Source organism: Zingiber officinale, chromosome 10A (assembly GCF_018446385.1).
Source record: "Zingiber officinale cultivar Zhangliang chromosome 10A, Zo_v1.1, whole genome shotgun sequence".
Classification (NCBI taxonomy): Eukaryota; Viridiplantae; Streptophyta; class Magnoliopsida; order Zingiberales; family Zingiberaceae; genus Zingiber; species Zingiber officinale.
Genome location: NC_056004.1, coordinates 6,551,807 through 6,571,496, shown reverse-complemented (window position 1 = coordinate 6,571,496; position 19,690 = coordinate 6,551,807).

Sequence of the window (19,690 nt, the reverse complement as noted above, 5' to 3'; positions counted from 1 at the left end):
ATAACGCGATGTTACATTTTAGCTTCAATGTCAAATGTATTGCAACATCACCAATAAGATTGACCAACAACTTATGATATAATGAACAATCTCAAAGAACTCTTTGGGCACCAGAGTTGGACTGGTAGACAAGAGGCAATGAGAAAGCTAATGACAGCCACCATGTCTGAGGGGACACCTGTAAGGGATCATATCCTCAAAATGATGGCTTATCTGAATGAAATATATGTCCTTGGAGGAGAAATCGATGGGGAAACCCAGGTCGATATAATTCTCCAAACGCTACCCAAAAGTTTTGAGCAGTTCTGCCTGAATTATAACATGAACAAAAGAGAGTATACGTTGGCAGAACTTCTGGCAGAACTATAGGCAGCAGAAGGAATATTTTGTCACAGTTCTCAAATTCACTATGCTGAAAATGGTTCTACTTATAAGTCGAAAGGCAAGAAGAAGAAGAAACAGGTCTTTTCAGCAAAGAAGGTGAATAAACCTCAAGGTACAGGAAAGAAAGCTGCAATGAAGAAGTCGAAGGACAAGTGCTTCATCTGTAAGCAGTCAGGACATTGGAAGGCGGACTGTCCTCGTAGGAATCAGAACAATAAAGGTATATCTCATGCTCTAGTAGTTGAAACGTGTTTAGCGGTGTTATCTACCAGCACCTGGTGTGTAGATACAGGAGCCACTGATCATGTCTGCAATTCTTTGCAGGGGTTCCAGGAAATCCGACGACTATTTGAAGGAGAGATAACCATCTACATGGGCAATGCTACTAAGGTGGCGGCTGTTACAGTGGAAGACGTCTACTTATCTTTTGATAGGAATAGAAATTTGATTTTAAGAAATTGTCTTTATGTACCCAGTTTTAGAAAAAAATTAATTTCAGTTTCTAAACTATATTTGGATGGATATTCTGTTTCCTTTAGTAACAATGTCGTTATAAAGAGAAATAAGGTGATTATCTGTTCTGGTGCATTGGTTGGCAATTTATATACTTTAAATCCAATTTCTCCTGCAAAGCAAAATATGGAAATTAATAACACATCTTCTAACTCAAATAAGAGAAAAGAACCTTCAGAAATGAACCAAACGTATCTTTGGCATCTAAGGCTTGGTCATATTAACTTAAGTAGGATTCAAAGGCTTGTAGCCGATGGACTTTTGGGTTCATTAGAGTTGGAAAACTTTCCAACATGTGAATCCTACTTGGAAGGTAAGATGACCAAGAGACCATTTAAAACAAAGGGGTATAGAGCCAAAGAAGCGTTAGAACTGGTTCATTCTGATATGTGTGGTCCTATGTCTATCCTGGAAAGAGGTGGTTTTGAATATTTTATCTCTTTTATAGATGATTATTCAAGATATAGATACATTTACCTGATGCACCGCAAGTCTGAATGCTTTGACAAGTTCAAAGAATATAGGGCTGATGTGGAGAAACGTCTTGGTAAAAGTATCAAGACACTACAGTCTGACCGTGGTGACGAATACCTCTTTGGAGAGTTTAGGAATTACTTATCAGAAGTCGGGATTCAATCCCAATTGTCTGCACCTGGTACACCCCAACAGAATGGTGTGGCAGAACGAAGGAATAGGACTCTTATGGAAATGGTTAGATCAATGATGAGTTATTCAGAATTACCAAATTCGTTTTGGGGATATGCTTAAGAAATAGCAGTATAGATTCTGAATATGGTACCTTCTAAAATAGTTCCTTCTACTCCCATGAAATTATGGAATTGTAACGACCACCCTTCTTACTACTAGTACTCTTTAAGGATGACCGTTACTTAACTACTAACTCTACTTAACCGGTATGATTAAAAATCACATGGAAACCCTACCGAAAAATTTTGACAGAATCTCCCCTATACCGGTGACCTTTGGCTGACATACATAACATAATATACACAGCCACAGGCGGCTGGAATACATATCAAACACACAAAATGAATAACATCACAACGCAGTCTAATGAAATCAAATCATGCAAGTAATGAATATCGGAAACAAAATAAACATACAATTAACTAACAACGGAAGACTAAATGACTCATCTAATACATTCTTAATAAATGGCAATCTTAATAAATTCTTAAACTAAGTCCCAAGGCTTCCATAGTCCTGGCATCACACACCATCCGCGCCACCTTGTCGCCTTCCTTTCTATATCTTTTCCTTTCCTGTATCTGCAGTAAGAGGAAGTGTAGTCTATAAGCAAAATTTGCTTAGTAAGCGCTATCTAACTCACAAAATCTCGATATGCATGAGGATATACTGAAATCTAACACTGAATGCTCAAAAGGAAATCTACTCATGATCATCTACTAGTGAAAGAAACATACTGAAAGGCTAAACATGTAAAGTAAATCTATACAATCATGCTAGCATAAAGGACTAAACTTACTGAATTCTAAACACCTTCTGAATCTTATTTCATTTGTTCTAACTTAATCTTTAATACTTTATGTTTATGAAAAACTTGCTTTACTTGTTCAAAAACTTATACTTATAATACTTCAAAATAATAATCAACTTCTTCTTGGGCCCGGCAACTGTGCTTTTACTTTTGTAACGACCCGACCCATTCGGCGGCCCATTTGGCGACCCTATGGTCGTCGACCGTCGACCGTCGGCCGAGCCGTTACTACTAGGTTATCTAAACCTAGGGACGACTATGGGAGCCCAGCCCAAGGACAGAGAGTCCAACACAGTGCCACTGATAAAAGTAAAATACTTGTTATCTTTTAATACTTTTATATAATGCCTCGGCATTTTCTTTAGCACCTTATGTGCCAAAATCCCTAAAGTCTTGACTTTGGGATCTACTTAAGGCCTTGGCCTTTTTCTTTCTTTTCTTTATCTTTCTTATATTTTTCTTAAACTCTTAAAAAGAATATAGACATGTTACAACAGAATTAATCAAAGGAAAGAAAATCTGACTTCTATAAGCATGCTATATCAGAGACAAATCAAAAGAAAGCATATCTAACTTCTTCAAACATGATACAACAGGTTTAATACAAAGGAAAACCATTCTGAAAATCCTGGAATAAACAACATATATATATAACTGCTCAGGTTGATCTAATAGCATAGGAAAACTAGAAAGTATACCCATGCATCTCTCGTGGCAAAGGGAACTGATCATGCTCAACACATAGCCAACAAAACTAGGAATTAAATCAATACTGCTCATGCTATAATTAATAACAAATGAAAACTAAAGAAACTGCTCATGTATATCTAGTAGTAAAGAAAACTACATATGCTTAACTAACAACAAATAGGAAGGTCTAAACAACATGCTAGAATAAATCAAAAATCTGCAAAGCAAGCTCTGAAGCTAGTATAGGATTAATGGCTGTTCGTGCCACTACATAGTACAAAAGGGTCTAAACAGATGCTAAATATATATATGTATAGGGCTGTTCGTGCCCACTAACTAGCACTAAAAACTATGACTGAATTTAGCTAACTTGTTGAAGGAAAACTAAATTAACTAACCTGCTGCATTTGTAACAAAAGGAATAAAACTTGCAGAATTGAAACAAAAGGAATCAAGCTTGCTGAATTGCAACCTAAGAAATCAACTTGCTTGCTATCAGAATTGAGAGGCCTAACTATTTGCCAAACCCAATGGAACCCCTTCTCATCTTTTCTATGAAACTCACGGCATACCAGAAAAAGAAAAACTAGATATGAAACCTTAACTCACGGCAGCAAACAACAACTCAACATACTTAACTCTTCCATATCCTTACTTTGAGTCTCACGGCAGTAGCCCTAAACCCAATCTTCACAACAAAAATTCTGAAGCAAGAAGAAACTAAATCCCTAGAAATTCCGAAATTCTTTACAACAAATCCGAAAGCTTAAAAAGGGAAGAACAATCTTCTTTATAAAACTCACGGCACATTCACAAACAAGAGAAACTCTAAATCAAAGGCTCGAAACTATCTTACCGCAGGTGAGTAAGCGCTTACCTTGGGTTTCTTGGACTTACAACCGAGAAGAAGAACTTCTAATGCTTCTAGGGCTTGCGGCGAGCTTGAAATCTCGGTCTTCTTCGCGCCTTCAAGTTCTCCTTTACGAGAGGAGCTTGGATCGGTGAAGAACTCACGGAAGAAGACGCTCGCCGGCTGCCGGAGACGAAGCCCTAGCCTCGGCTTCGTCTTCGCCCGAGAACAGGAAATCGCGGACGCCGTCGCCGAGTGCGAGAGGAGAAATTTTGAGGGAAAAGAAAATAATTAATCCCTCTCCTAACTTATCCTTTTATAACCTAGGGTATTCTGTTATGGCTTAAGATTATTTCGCTCCTTACCTTTTTACGAAATACTCGCGGAAGAGTTGGTTGGCTACGATTTTGACCAAGTCAAGGGTTGCGGTTTCGAATCCTCCGCTGCGCACTTTTATTTCCAATTTATTTTACTGTTCCTAACTACTACTTAAATATATATCGCTCCATATATAATTAACAAAACATCCGTAAACCAGATGGTTGGGCTGAGTTCGTTCAGACTTGGATTCGGGTCCGTGATCTTGGGTTCAAAACCCGGCTTCAACATATATTATTATTATTATTTTTTTAACTTCTTCCTCTCGGTAAAAATACCAAACGAACTCCAAAAATTACATAAAAATATTCTAAAAATTTCTAAAAATCTCTAGAATTTTTCTATAGCATTTCTAAATATTTTTGGATTATTTTTTTAGCTCAAAATGAGGAAATTTGGGTCGTTACAGGAATGGGCGTAAGCCTAGTTTGAATCATATCCGGATATGGGGTAGTCCAGCACATGTGTTGAAGGGAGATAATGACAAGTTGGAATCACATACAGAAGTTTGTTTATTTGTGGGATATCCTAAAGGAACGAAAGGTGGTTTGTTTTATAATCCTAAAAATCAGAAGATCATTGTTAGCACCAATGATCAATTTTTAGAAGAAGATTATGTAATGAACCATAAGCCCGTGAGTGAAATAGTTCTAGAAGAAATAAGAGAGGACACGTCTACTTTAGTACCAACAGTACAAGATGAAGTACCACTAGAAACTGCAACATGTGTCACACATGATACACAACCAGAGACAGTGCCTTGTCATAGTGGGAGGGTTGTTAGGCAACCTGAGAGATTCATGTTTTTGGGAGAGTCTTCGGACTTGATCCCGGGTAAACATGAACCCGATCCCCGAACATATGACGAAGTACTCCAAGATATAGATGTAGTATCTTGGCAAAAGGTAATGAATTCTGAAATAGAGTCTTTGTATTTTAATAAGGTCTGGGAGCTTGTAGAACCACATGATGGTCTAAAAGCCATTGGATGCAAGTGGATCTACAAAAGGAAAAGAGGGACAGACAGGAAGGCAGAAACCTTCAAAGCAAGGCTTGTTGAGAAAGGGTATACTCAGAAAGAGGGAATCGATTATGAGGAGACTTTTTCGCCGGTAGCTATGCTAAAGTCTATCCGGATACTCTTATCCATTGCTGCTCATGTGGATTATGAGATTTGGCAAATGGATGTCAAGACAGCTTTCCTTAATGGAAGTCTTGAAGAAAACATCCATATGAAGCAACTAGAGGGATTCATTGAAAAAGGCAAAGAGCATCTAGTGTGCAAGCTCAATCGGTCCATTTATGGACTGAAGCAAACTTCAAGATCTTGGAACATCCGGTTTAATGAAGTAATCCAGTCATATGGATTTATTCAGTGTCCGGATGAGTCTTGTGTATACAAGAAGTGTAACAGAAACGTGGTGGTATTTCTTGTACTATACGTAGATGATATTTTGTTAATTGGCAACAATGTAAAGGTATTATCGGACGTAAGGGTATGGTTGTCCAAACAATTTGATATGAAGGACTTAGGAGAATGTGCACACATTCTGGGGATCAAAGTTATAAGGGATCGCAAGAAAAGAATGTTGTGCCTTTCCCAAGTTTTATATATAGATATAATCATTGCTCGTTTTAGCATGCAGAACTCCAAGAAAGGTTTCTTACCTTTCAGGCATGGATAGCCTTATCTAAAGAGATGTCTCCAAATACATCAAAGGAGATAGAGGACATGAAGGCAGTTCCTTATGCTTCGGCTATAGGAAGCCTTATGTATGCAATGCTGTGTACGAGACCTGATATCTGTTTTGTCGTGGGCATGGTTAGCAGATATCAGAGTAACCCTGGACAAGGACATTGGACTACTGTAAAGCATATATTAAAGTACCTAAGAAGGACTAGAGATTATATGCTAGTCTACCAAGCAGACAATTTGCTCCCTGTGGGTTACACGGATTTGGACTTCCAATCAGATAGGGGCAATAATAAATATACGTCAGGCTATGTGTTTACTCTAGGAGGTGGAGCCATTGCATGGAGGAGTGTTAAGCAGAAATGCGTCTCGGACTCAACCATGGAGCTGAGTATGTGGCAGCCTCTAAGGCAGCCAAAGAAGTTGTGTGGCTCAGGAACTTTCTAATGGACTTAGATGTGATTCCTGGTTTGCCCAAAATCATCACAATTTATTGTGATAATAGCGGTGCAGTTGCAAACTCGAAGGAACCATGAGCTCATAAGGTAAGAAAACATATAGAGCGCAAGTACCACCATATACGAGACATCATCAAGGAGGAGAAGTTGGCGTCGCCAAGACTGCATCAGCAGATAACCTGGCAGATCCTTTCACTAAGGCCCTTCCGGCGAAAGCTTTTGACCAGCATGTGGGAGGGATGGGAATCAGATGTATGGCAACAGATATGGCAGCTTAGTCTTTTAGTATAAGTGGGAGATTGTTGGAGTGTATACTAAAAGCCTAGCTTTTGTAAACATTTATTTTTGAAATAAAAGAATCACATTGGTCAATATTTATATTTATTTGTTAAATGTAATTGTTCAATTAATTTATATTGTAGACAACATGGTGTGTGGTGTCACACATAGAAGATCATGTTGTCGGTTCTTTATAAATTATAAACAGTTGCTGACGACTAAGATGGAAAGGAATAAACCATTAGTATAGTCGTAGTGTAATTAGGTATTAGTTTATCTTGACTAATAAATTACATTGGTACACTCTAAGTGTATTGAGTAGGACCATTTTAGGTAAGTTTTTTTTGTACTGACTTAATAAAAGAATTAGACCTTAGTTATTATGGAAGTGTGTGCTCTTAATCCTAATATAATAACAAGCACATATATTTAATATTTATTTCTTTGACTTATCAAAGGGTGAGGTTTAGCTCGATAAATCAATATGCCCGATAAGTTGGGAAATGATATTACTTATAGTGTATGTTGTTGATTATAGAAGGAATCTGTGTCCTAGTTATCTAGGTTGAGAATGTCCTCAAGAGGAGCACATAAGAATTGTCATGTTAAACCCTGCAGGTGGACTAAGTCCGACATGACAATGAAGTTAAGTGGTACTACTCTTGGAGCTAGATATTAATTAAGTGAGTTGTCAGTAACTTACTTAATTAGTAGACATTTGTTATCTTAAACACAGGGAGACTAACACACTCATGATAAGAAGGAGCCCATAATGTAATTTGGAATTGGTGCGGTAGTGCGTTAATAACTCTCTAGTGGAATGAGTTTTTATCGATGAACTTGAGTTGTGTATTCGGGGCGAACACGGGATACTCAAGCTCATTGGAAGGCCAAAACTAATTTCTCCTCTAGGTCCCTGTCGTAGCCTCATTATAGCCTCAAGTCCATTCAAATTTAAGTCCCTTCTTGGTGTACAAGAAGGGGGTAGGTCCATTGCTTGGTGACCAAGCAATGGCCGGCCACATCCTCTTCTATAGGGGTCGGCCCTATTGCTTGGTGACCAAGCTAGTAGGGGTCGGCCACAATAATTCAAACGAGGAGGGTTGTTTTGAATTTTTAAAATATTCTCTTTGTAGAAAACTATAAGTTTTAAAAGAGAGATTTTAATTTTTCAAACTTTCGTTATTTGAATTTGGCCACATGTTTTAATAGAGGGTTTTAAAAGTTTTAAAACTTTCCTTTTTTAACCATCCTCATGGTTTTAGAAAAAAAAGGAAAAGAAGTTTTAAAAATTAAATTTTCTATTTATGTTAAAAAAGGAAATTTTTTGAAGAGAAGTTTTAAATTTTAAAAGCTTTCCTTTTTAACATCCACTTTAGGAAAGAGAGCTTGTAAAATTTAATAAGAGATTTTCTTCTTGTAAAATTTTATAAAAAATTATATTTCCTTCCTCTTATGGGGGTCGGCCACCCTTGCTTAGTGCCCAAGCAAGCTGGCCGGCCAAATTGAAAAAAAATAAAATCATCAATTAAATTTTTGGTGATTGATTCAATCAAGAGGAAAGAAAAGGAAAAATTAAAAGGGAAAAGGAAAAATTAGAGGAAGATTTTAATTTTTGTAAAATTCTTCCCTTATTTGCCTTGGGCAACTAATATAAAAGAAGGGGTGAGGAGACTTCATGAGAAACAACTCTTATTCTCTTGCTTGGAGGATCTCTTGGTGGTCGACCCTCTCTTTTCTCCCTTTCCCTTTGCTCTCTTCTCCTTGGTGGTGGTGGTGGCCGGATTTTAGAGGAAGAGGAAGAAAGCGTTTGGGTTGTTTTCATCTTGGAGGATCGTCGCCCACACGACGTCCAAGGCGAGGCGAGGAATACGGCAGAAGATCTCGAGGTCATTAACATACAAAGAGAAGGTATAATTAGCAATTATTTTCCGCATCATGCTAGTTATTTCTTTTTGTAAGAATTCCAAACACAAGAGGCATTAGATCTAGTTTTTCAAGTTTGTGTTTTCTTCTTTTTCGAATTTGTGATTCGATTGTTCCTTTTGGTTAACCTAGAGTTATTTAAGAAAATTAAATATTAGCTTTCCTTAAAAGGCTTTGTCTAGGCGGTGGTGGTTGCTCCCATATCCAAGAAGGTCATGTGCCTTACCATGAGTCCTGCAAGCCAATTTTAGAAATTAATATTTAATGGAATTAATAACATAGGCGGATTTGAATCAATAGTGTTAAGTTCCGCTTGCAATTCAAATCTAAACCATTACGAACAGATAAGTCAAATTTGGAATCAATGATGTTAAGTTCCGTCTGCGATTCCTAATTTAACTTCTAAAGAACACAATAGGTTATTTAAGGAAAGGTTCGACGCTTGTACAAAAAATTTTGTACAGTGGAACCGGTACGTTTTCCTAGGACTAACCAACACTACCTCCCCCTAGACTTACACTTTTCCTTCTCCCCCTTTGATCACAAAAAAATGGGGTTCTAAGAAAAACAATCTAAGGGTTAAAGACTTTGAAAAAATATTTAAAAGTTCTAAGTTAAAAAAAAATTGAAAATTTTTTTCTAAGTAATTTAAGCAGAAATTTCTAGTTTCAAGAAAATTTTTTAACTTAGGAACAAATGATTTTTGAGAATTTTTCTAAGTTAAAAAAATTCTAAGTAAATTTTTTTTTTTAAGAAAAAAATTTGACTTAGGCAATTTTACATAAATAATATTTTCTTAAGTAAGTAAATTTCTAAATTGAAAAAATGTTTTGAATAACCTTTTTAAAGTATTAATTAATTCTTGTATTAATGCCTTATTAGTAAGTTAATTAAACATTTATTTCAATATTTTGGTTTCCAAGTCGCGGCAAGGCACTAGGCCTTCTTGGTTATTGGAGCAACAACCACTTCCTTGACAAAGTCTCATAAGGAAATTCTTTGTTTAATTTTCTCACTTAAAGCGCTAATTTTAATTTTTAAATTTAGTTTAAGCATGATTTAAGAACCCAATATAGGTTCAAACCTACTGGATTAACTAAAAATTTTTTAGGGACATATTTTCTTGAATTGTTCCTAATTTATCTCGGGTGATATTTAAAGTACCAATTTAAATTATTAAATCTTCTAAAATTGGTTTTAGATGAACATGCATCGTTTTTCAAGTTATCTATTTGAATTTTCAAATTTTGATTTTCTAATTTCAATTTTCATTTTCCAATTTTGATTTGTCTAATTCTTCTAAGGGACAAGATTTAGCCAAAATTATTTTTAAATTTTTTATTTCCTTTTCTAATTTACAGCAGTCTTTAGTTAGTAACTTAATAAACTTAAAAAGTTTATCGGGAGGAAGAGAACGTACCTAACTTACCTTGTCGAGCTTGTTGTCCGTGTCTCCCCCTGAGCTGCTGCTTTCTTCTGGCGAAGCTCCCCCTTCATCGATGCTCTCGATGCTCATCTCGGAAGAGCTTGAATCGCAATCGTCGTCTTGATGACTCGCCATCAGTGTGAGTCCGGAGAATGCCTCGACTTTCGATTCGGACGACGTATCATCCCATGTCGCCTTTAAGGCCTTTCGCTATTGGATAGGCTTCTTACCCTTCTCCCTGTCCTTGTTCTTCAGCTTGGGGCAGCTGTCCTTGACGTGCCCTTCTTCGTTGCAGTGGTAGCAGCGGATCATCCTTTTCTTCTTCCCCTGCGGATGGTTAGTAGATCTGGATTTACAAAGTTTCTTGAATCTTCTTACCATCATTACCATTTCCTCGTCATCCGACTCTGGTTCATCTCTTGAAGCTTTGAGGGTGACATTGTTCTTAGGCTCCTTCATTCCTGCACATCTTGACTCATGCACTTCAAATGTTGAAAAGAATTCTTCTAACGAAATTTTTTCTAAATCTTTAGAAATGTAAAATGCATCTACTAATGATGGTCATTTGTTATTTCTAGGAAAGGAATTCAGTGCGTACCTGAGTGAATCTCGGTTACTTACCTTTTCTCCGAGATTTAAAAGTCTGGTAATAATTTCTTTTATTCTCGAGTGCAGATGTGTGACTGTCTCGTCTTCCCCAAGTCGCAGGCTGGTGAGCTGATTGCGAAGCAGATCTCTTCTGGCGAGCTTGGCTTCGGATGTCCCTTCGTGAAACTCGAGGAACTTCTCCCAAAGCTCCTTTGCCGAGTCATAGTGCCCAATCCTGTTGACTTCTTGAGGTGGAATAACGCTTAGCAGATGGTATTCTGCTTTGCCGTTCGCCACGTATTCAGCTTGCTCCTTTTTTGTCCATAGACATTTTTCCTTACCTTCTGGAGCTACAAAGCCAGATTCCATTGTTAAAACTAATTCAAAATCTGTTGTAAAAAATACCTGCATCAATTTTTTCCAAGTGGCGAAGTCCCCTTCGTATTTCGGCGGGTGGATGCTTGGTTCGGCCATCTCGTTACTTCGTTCGGCTGTTAGTCCTCCTGAAGCGCCTTAGCTCTGATTCCACTTGTAGGACCATTGAGGCCGGCTAGAAGGGGGGTTGAATAGCCCTGTGAAAATAAACAAAAACCCTTCCCGACTTTTCAAACTAACACTTGCATATAAAATAGAAAAGTAGTGAATTAAAAACAGAAACGAAGAGGCACAACTGTTTACTTGGTTAAAACCGGGGAGGTTGTTAATCCAAGGAAAATGATCGCACTACTATCTCCTTCAGGCAGAGAAGCCTCTTTTACAGCAATGTAGGCACAAAAAGAAAGAAACTATTCTAAACAGTGGAAGCGCACAAGCATTGTTACAATTTCTGAACTGATTAAAAGCTTCTGGACCAAGGCTATATTTATAGCCTTAGTCGGGCCGCCTGGAAGGGTTACGGGCGCCCTGGGAGGGATAAATTTTATCCTCCAACGTTCAAATCGAGATTTGACTCGATCTGGTCATAATTCAATCTTCAGGCGCCCAAAAGGGTTCCGGGTGCCCCGGACTGCTCCGGGCACCCCGAGCTAGTCCGAGCGCCCCGGACCCTAAGTCAACTCCAGTTGACTTTTTCTGCCTCGGTCCGGGTCTTCAACTCCGGTTCCGCTCTCTTGGGTGATCTCTGTCATCCGGAAAAGGGCTCACCTGAACCTAGATTCCGGTCTTCTCGAGCAGGCTTCCCTCCGGCTTCTCGTCCCTCGGAATCGCCGCGTGTTTCCTTCTAGTTCGCCAGCGTACTCATCCGTAGTCTTCGTCCCTCGGTCGCACCCCGTGCCGACCTTCTCGCTAGCTGCGTCTCTTGCTCCTGGAGCAGTCTTCCGCTCCGGCTTCTCATCCCTCGGAACGACTACGCGCTTCCTTCTCGTCCGCCGGTGTACTCTTCCGCAGCACCTCGTCCCTCGGACGCACCGTGTGCCGTCCTTCTCACTGGTTGCATCTTCCGCTCGACTACCTATGCTCCTAAGCTCTTGCACACTTAGACACAAAGTTAGAAACACACAGGACCTAACTTAACTTGTTAATCACATCAAAATAACCTTGGGGTTCCAACAAGTCCATTAATTAAAATTATGCCCCTTCAGATGGAGAAGATCACACAAACCTAAATAATTTCCTATAATCATCCATAGAGGAAGTTTGATCTAGTGATCCGTAAGCAAACTCATCCGATGTGGAGGAAGGCACTTAAAGCCAACGCGCAAGTTTGAATGCATCACTTACAAACTAGTAATGGAGAATGTGGAATTTATTTAAATAATTCCTCTCCTACTTAGTTATTTAAAATCGAGGAATTTAAACATGCACACACATCACACATGCACACAAGCACACAAACACAGTATATAAAGGCAATAAATATGAAAATAAATTTCCAACTATTATGGCATCATCCATCGATGTCCTCCGTATGCCTCCAACCCTAGCCACCACCGTAGGGTTTACATCGCGTCTATCTAACTATCTTTCTTCCTTCTTTGTCGTGCCTCCAGTCCTCAAAGTAGCACCACGCATAGAAAGCCGCAACAATAAGAAATAAAAAAAAATACATTTATCGATCCTATATTCCGCGAAGGAATGTACATATAATCTAGATCGAACAAAATGTAAAATAAACTAATACAGCTCCGGCTGTATTTAATAATTACAATCATACACACAAAAAATACCCTTGACATGACCGAGGGTTCAAATCACATACAAACACAATAGGTCATAATAGTTGGAACTAGGATACCTGCAATCACAGAGTTAATCTATTTTGCATATCCTACTATTATCCTGCCTAAATTATATGTGAATAGTGCATAATTTAACCGAAAACCAATCACATAGAGGCAGAAAACTTGCTCTGATACCAATTGTTGACATTGGGAATTCTGTTCTGTGTAAATCACCTGTACAAAAAAAAATTGTACAAGCACAGAACATTTCCTAGCAACCCACATGCTCGATCAGACATGTGTTTGATCAATCAAGAAAGTTCTTGATTGATCAAAGTGCACCTTGATTGAAGCACAAGATTACTGGCCTCTTGTATTGATGTTCAGGATCCATACAAAGAAAAACAAACTAATTGTGATGCGGAATAAGAACTGGTTGTACCTTTCCTCGTATGATAAGACCTCTTGATCTTCTGCTATATTCCTCTCCTCTTCTTGAACGTCGTGTGGGCGACAATCTACCAAGACAAAACACCCGAACCTCTTCTTTCTTTCCAAGCCGCCTATCACCAAAGGATGTAAAGCAAAAGGGGTGCCTCCTTCTTCTTCTTTTCCTCCAAAACGTCGGCCACCTAGGTGCTTCTCCTCTTCTTTTTCTTCTCCTCCAAGCCCCAACCACCAAGGGGAGATGGGGTGCCAGCCCTATAGGGAAGAAAGGGATGTGGGTGTCAGCCCTAGAGTAGAGAAAAGGAGAAAATAAGAGAGGAGGGGGGCATCGACCACAAGAGAATAGAAGAGAATTCTTAGGTTAGTTTTTGGGCACCACCCTCTCTTCTTTTATAATATTTGCTGGCGGCTAAAAATGAAAGATTCTAACAAAATTTTGTTTTAAATAAAATTTTCCTTTTATTCCTATTGTGGATGGTTACAAAAAAGGAAAGATTTTAACAAAATTAAAATCACTTTTTTAAACCATTGTAAATAGCTATAAAAGGAAAATTCTAACAAAATTCTGTTTTTAATAAAATCTTCCTTTTTTATTCCTATTGTGGCCGGCCCCTTGCTTGGGCACCAAGCAAGGTTTGGCCAGCCCTTATCTTGGGCACCAAGCAAGGCTTGGTCGGCCCCTTGTTTGGGCACCAAGTAAGGATGTGGCCGGCCCCTTTCTTGGGTAGGAAGCAAAACCAAAATGGGTGAATGCGAGGCTTTATAGAGGCTACAATAGGGACCGAGAGTAGAAATTGGTTTTGGCCTCCTGATGGACTTGAGCTTCCTGTGTTCGACCCGAACACCCAACTCAAGTTCATCAATAATAACCCATACCACTAAAAGGTCATTATTGAACTACCGCACCAATCCCATATTACAATATGAGCTCCTACTTATCATGAGTGTGTTAATCTCCCTGTGTTGAAGATATCGAATGTCCATTAATTAAATAAGTTACTGACAACCCACTTAATTAACATCTGACTCCAAGAGTAGTACCACTCAACTTTATTATCATATCGAACTAAGTCCACCTGCAGGGTTTACATGATTATCCTTATGAGTTCCACAAGGGGACATCATCAACCTAAATAAATAGGACACAGTTTCCCTTTATAATCAACAGCACACCATATAAATGGTATTATCTCCCAACTTATCGGGCCTATTGATTTAAAAAATAAATCTCACCAATTGATAAGTTAAAGAAATAAATACTAAGTATATGTGTTTATTATTATATCGGGATTAAGATTACGCACATCCATAATAATAGAGGTTCTATTCTTTTATATAGTCAGTATAAATCGAACAACCTCAAATGGTCCTGCTCAATACACACATAGTGTACTAGTGTAATTATATAGTCAAGACAAACTAATACCAAATTACACTACAACCGTTCCAATGGTTTGTCCCTGTCCATCTTAGTTGTGAGCTACTAGTTATAATTTATAAGGAACCGATAACATGATCTTCTGTGTTGCACCACACACCATGTTATCTACAATATAAATTAAATAGACAACTGCATCGACATATATATAAATATAAAATGTAGACATTTGACCAAAGTGATTCTCATTTCAAAATATCTCAAAAATAGATGTTCATACAAAAGCTAGGTTTATAGTATACATCCCAACAATCCCATTGACTCTTTTCCATGTCATCCTTCTCGTTAGCTGCGTCTTTCGCTCGACTTCCTATGATCCTAAACTTCTACACACTTATATACAATGATCAACCACAACAGGACCTAACTTGACTTGGTTGATCACACCAAAACTATCACAAGGTACTTACAATTACCCCCTTTTTTATGTGAGCAATCCAAGTTAAGTTAACGAAGAAAACAAAATAAAAAATAATAGGTAAATAATTTTACAATTTATTAATTTGTTATGCAATGCAATATTTACCTTTCCCTAGAATTAATCATTCTCCCCCCTTTGATCACATATAAAATAGGAGTATATTCTGAAAATAAATTTTAAGGGATACAAACAGTGACTAACAGTCAAAAAAATTATAGAGTTTAAATTTCAAAAATATGAATTTTTAGGATTTATAAATCAATTTTGGAAGAAATAAATTTAAAATTATTTTTAATCATTGTAAATTCTAAAAATATTTATAACGATTAAATAGACATATCCAAAATAGTAATAAATTTTTTACAAATAAACAAAATTAATATAAGAAGAAATAAATTATTTTCCATAAAAAGATATATATTTTAAAAAAATATATTAAAAATAGTTTCTAAGCTCGATAAATCTTGATAGCATTTTTGAGAATGTAATATAGCAAGTATTTTTTTCAGAAAAAATAAATTTTCAAAACAATTTTTGCAATTTTTTAATATCAAAGCTTGGCATTTTGATAAATAATTCTTAGAAAATTTAATAACGGTAAATATATTTTGAAAATATTATGTTTGATAAAAACATGATATTCTATCACAAAAAATAAATTTTTCAAAAATAACTCTTCAAAATAATTTAAAATTTAAAGATATGACTTATTTTAAAAAATTCATAAAAATACTATATCAGTCAAAAAAATTTTAAAAATTTTCTTATAGATCTATAATGAAATCATTTTCTCCAAAAAAATCACGATCTAATTAATTTTGAATAGAAAGGTTATTAAACAATTTATGAAAAAAATTGACAAATTTTTTTAAAAAAATATTAAAGTAAATTAAAATTAAAACATACATAAAGATCTTAATCTAAGCATGATTTTGAAAGTCAATATAGGTTCCTTTCTACTGGAATTATCAAATATTTTTTAAGAACATATTTTCATGATAGTTTTCTAATTTTACCCTTATGATATCTAAAATATAAATTTAGTCTTTGATAATTTTTAAAATTTGAAGTATCAAAATTCGAACATGCTAAATTCTTCAGATTTTCTATCTATTCTTTCAATTTTTCATTTTTAATTTTCATCTTGTCGAAATCCTCTAATCGATAATATTTTTCTAAAGTTCCTTTTAGCTCTTTGTTTTCTTTTAATAATTTTTTATATAGGAGCTTAATAAACTTGTATAACTAGTCAGAAGGTAGAGATCGTACTTGACTTATATTATCGATCACGTTATCTAATACTCCCCCTTTAATGTTGCTTCCCTCTAACATTGCTCCCCCTTCATCGATGCTCTCAATGCTCATTTTGGATGAGCTTGTTTCATCATCTTCTTAGTGACTTGCCATCAATGCAAGTCTGACGTGAGCTTCAATCTCCGACATTGATGACCTTTCGCCCCACGCCACCTTTAGATTTTTGTGCTTTGTTTAGGTCAGTCTTTTATCCTTGTCTTGTTCTTCAATTTTGGGCAGTTGTCTTTAACGTGTCCTTCTTCATTGCAATGATAACATCTCACTTTCCTTTTTCTTCTTTTGGCTTGCACATGATTGAATTTATTAGATCTAAAAAACTTTTTAAACTTTCTTACTATAAATGTCGTTTCATCATCATCAAGAGATGTTTCAGAATCTGGTTCATCCATTATTACCTTTAAGGTAATATTTTGTTTCAGCTCCTTCTTTAGATCTGCACTTCTAGACTCATGAATTTCAAAGGTAGAAAATATTTCTTCTAAATTACTTACCCCTAAGTCCCTAGAGATGTAATATGCATCTACTAGAGTTGACCTTGTAGGATCGAGACGTGCTAGAGGTGGCTAAATAGAACTCATGGCTATTTACGTAAGTTTTAAAATCAATCGAGAGTAAAAGGTAGCGAAAATAAAGATACAAATGAAAAGAAAACAAAGCTAATAATTTGATTTACTTGGTTCGGAGCATGTAACGACTACTACTCCAAGGCTTGCAATCGTCGATCGCTTTCGTTAGGCAACTCACTATCAGTTCTGAATAAGTACAAGTGTAAGATTACAATATTAAAATGACTGTAAAGTAAAGTATATCGACAACTACATATCTAAAGATCCTTGTGCTAGGTCGTCAAAGCAACGTTATAGTGTTGTTGAGGGCTTTATTAAGCAAAGCGCAAGAGCAAAAGTCATTCGAAATGTTGTCTTCGAAGTGCCGTTCGAGGTCCCTTTTTTAGCCAAGTTGAGCCAGATCCAAATCCATTGATCTCGGGATCAACTTTGACTTGACTCTGATCAGTCAATCGATCCCTCGAATCAGTCAACCGAATATGTTGAACTTGCTCAACCTTCCATCCAAATTCTGCCGCTTCAGATGAGTCTTCGTTCGGTCGACCGATCCCACCGTTCGGTCGATCGATCCCTCTATCCTCGCTGGCTTATCTAGTCTGATCAACTAACTGATTATCCACTGATCGATCGACTGAACCTCCTTGTTCGGTCAACCAATCCCTCTGTCAAAACCTTATCACAAGCTGAAATATGATCTCCTTGCCTAGGGGTTCGGTCAACCAATCCCAACGTTCGGTCAATCGACCCCTTAGTCAAACCTTCACTGCAAGATGATTGATCTCTAGGGTTCGGTCGACCGATCCGGAGGTTCGGTCGACCGATCCGGAGGTTCGGTCGACCGATCAAGGCCGCAACCTTCAACCTACAAAGTGTTAGTTTTCTGTAAAACAAAGTTAGAACAAAAGCAAATAGCATGTAAAGATAATATTTGACAGCCTAATTCGAATTGTCCAATCCTGACTTTAAGTTTCACCGAAACTATAGGTCAGACCGATGCCTATTATTCCCTCAACAGGGAACGCATCCTCACCTTCTCCTCTCAGGAGAGTTTACCTTTTGCCAAACCAGTGCTCCAGACCGTTTGGACTTTTACTTAGCGTCCGAGACTTCAAGACTTCATGTTGAACGTCCACTCCACAACCCGTCCAAACTTTCATCTAGTATGTGATCCCCAGGATTTTCACCTAGAGTCCTCGACTTTAGGATTTCACCCAAAGTTCTCGACCCTCCAAGACTTCATTGCCTAACCACACATTGGACTTTCCATAACTTAGGGTTACCACCCACTAGGACCTAGGATGTAATATACCAAAAATATAATAAAGATTTCAATATAAATTATTTTAAAGGGAAATAAATATATTGGTTAGATAATTTATCAGAAAATAGGTTTATATGAATTTTCAAAATTTACTGGAATTTTTCTAGATTTTAAAGAAATAATTTTAGATTTTATGAGGTAAAAGAAAAGTATGTTTCAGAAATACTTAATTAAAGTGAGAGTTGATTATATATATAAGATTAGGGCTTGGTTATCAACACCTAAGTTCATCTCTCATTAAAAACGCTACTCCTTCCTTTCATTGCGCCCACTTGCGGTGCAGTCACCGCCACCACCTCATGCTGTGCAGCCCCTCCAACCAGGCGCGCGAGTAGTTGACGATAGTGGCTCTCCCTCTCCTCCCCACTCTGGTGTCATCTCGTTTCCCGGACACCATCGCCAGTTCAAGCAGCCGAAGATTGCCTTCTTCGTTGTGCCACCACACTGGCTCTCCCCTCCTCCCTCCCGACATCATCGTCGGTTGTCTACCTCTCCAAGCAACCCACACAGTGCTATAATTGTTGTTGGTGTGCTTCTACCAACCTACCTTCGTTGTCACTCTGATCAAGTGGGGGGTGACGTCGTGCGTCCTCTCCTCTGCTCGAGCAGCTTACTACTGCATGTCATCGCACGCTGTCGCCGCTGACCCGTGTCGCTATTACCTTGTCTACTCTTCCGCCGCTTAGAAGTCGAGCACCGTGTAAGGGAATAGGTTGCTAAACACGCAAACGCGCAGCGGAAAAACCTATATCCTCCAGAAGATCCATGCGAAGGGAAACATAATCTTATACTAAGTTAGATCTAAAGACATGATAGAGTTATACCTTTGAAGCGTGCTCACGATCTCCCGACAGCTCGGATCATAGCACGATCAATTGTTCACGCCTCTACGGTATCCACACGAACAAGTCTTGCCTTCGTTTGTCTCACAAACTTAACAAGATGGAGAAGAAAAACACACAAGGTTGTGCTAGCAACCCTTGATGTGTTTCGGCCAAGAAGAGAAGGAGGAAGAAGAAGAAGCAAAGGAAACTTTTCACCTTCTCATCTAATGAAAAACATATCAAAAATATCACTCAAAATGATATTTATATCCATCTCATGGAATACCAAGAGTTTTGACCTTTCATCTTCTAATCCAACAGCTCAAAATTAACCATTTAATCCAATGGTTCAATTTTGACCATTCAACTTCCTCGGTAAACTCAAGTTCACCCAATGAGTCTAACCCATTGATTCCCATGCAATTCGACTCAATCCAACGATTGGATCCACTTGAGTCTAACTCAATAAACCCAATTCGGATTACACTTAATCCAA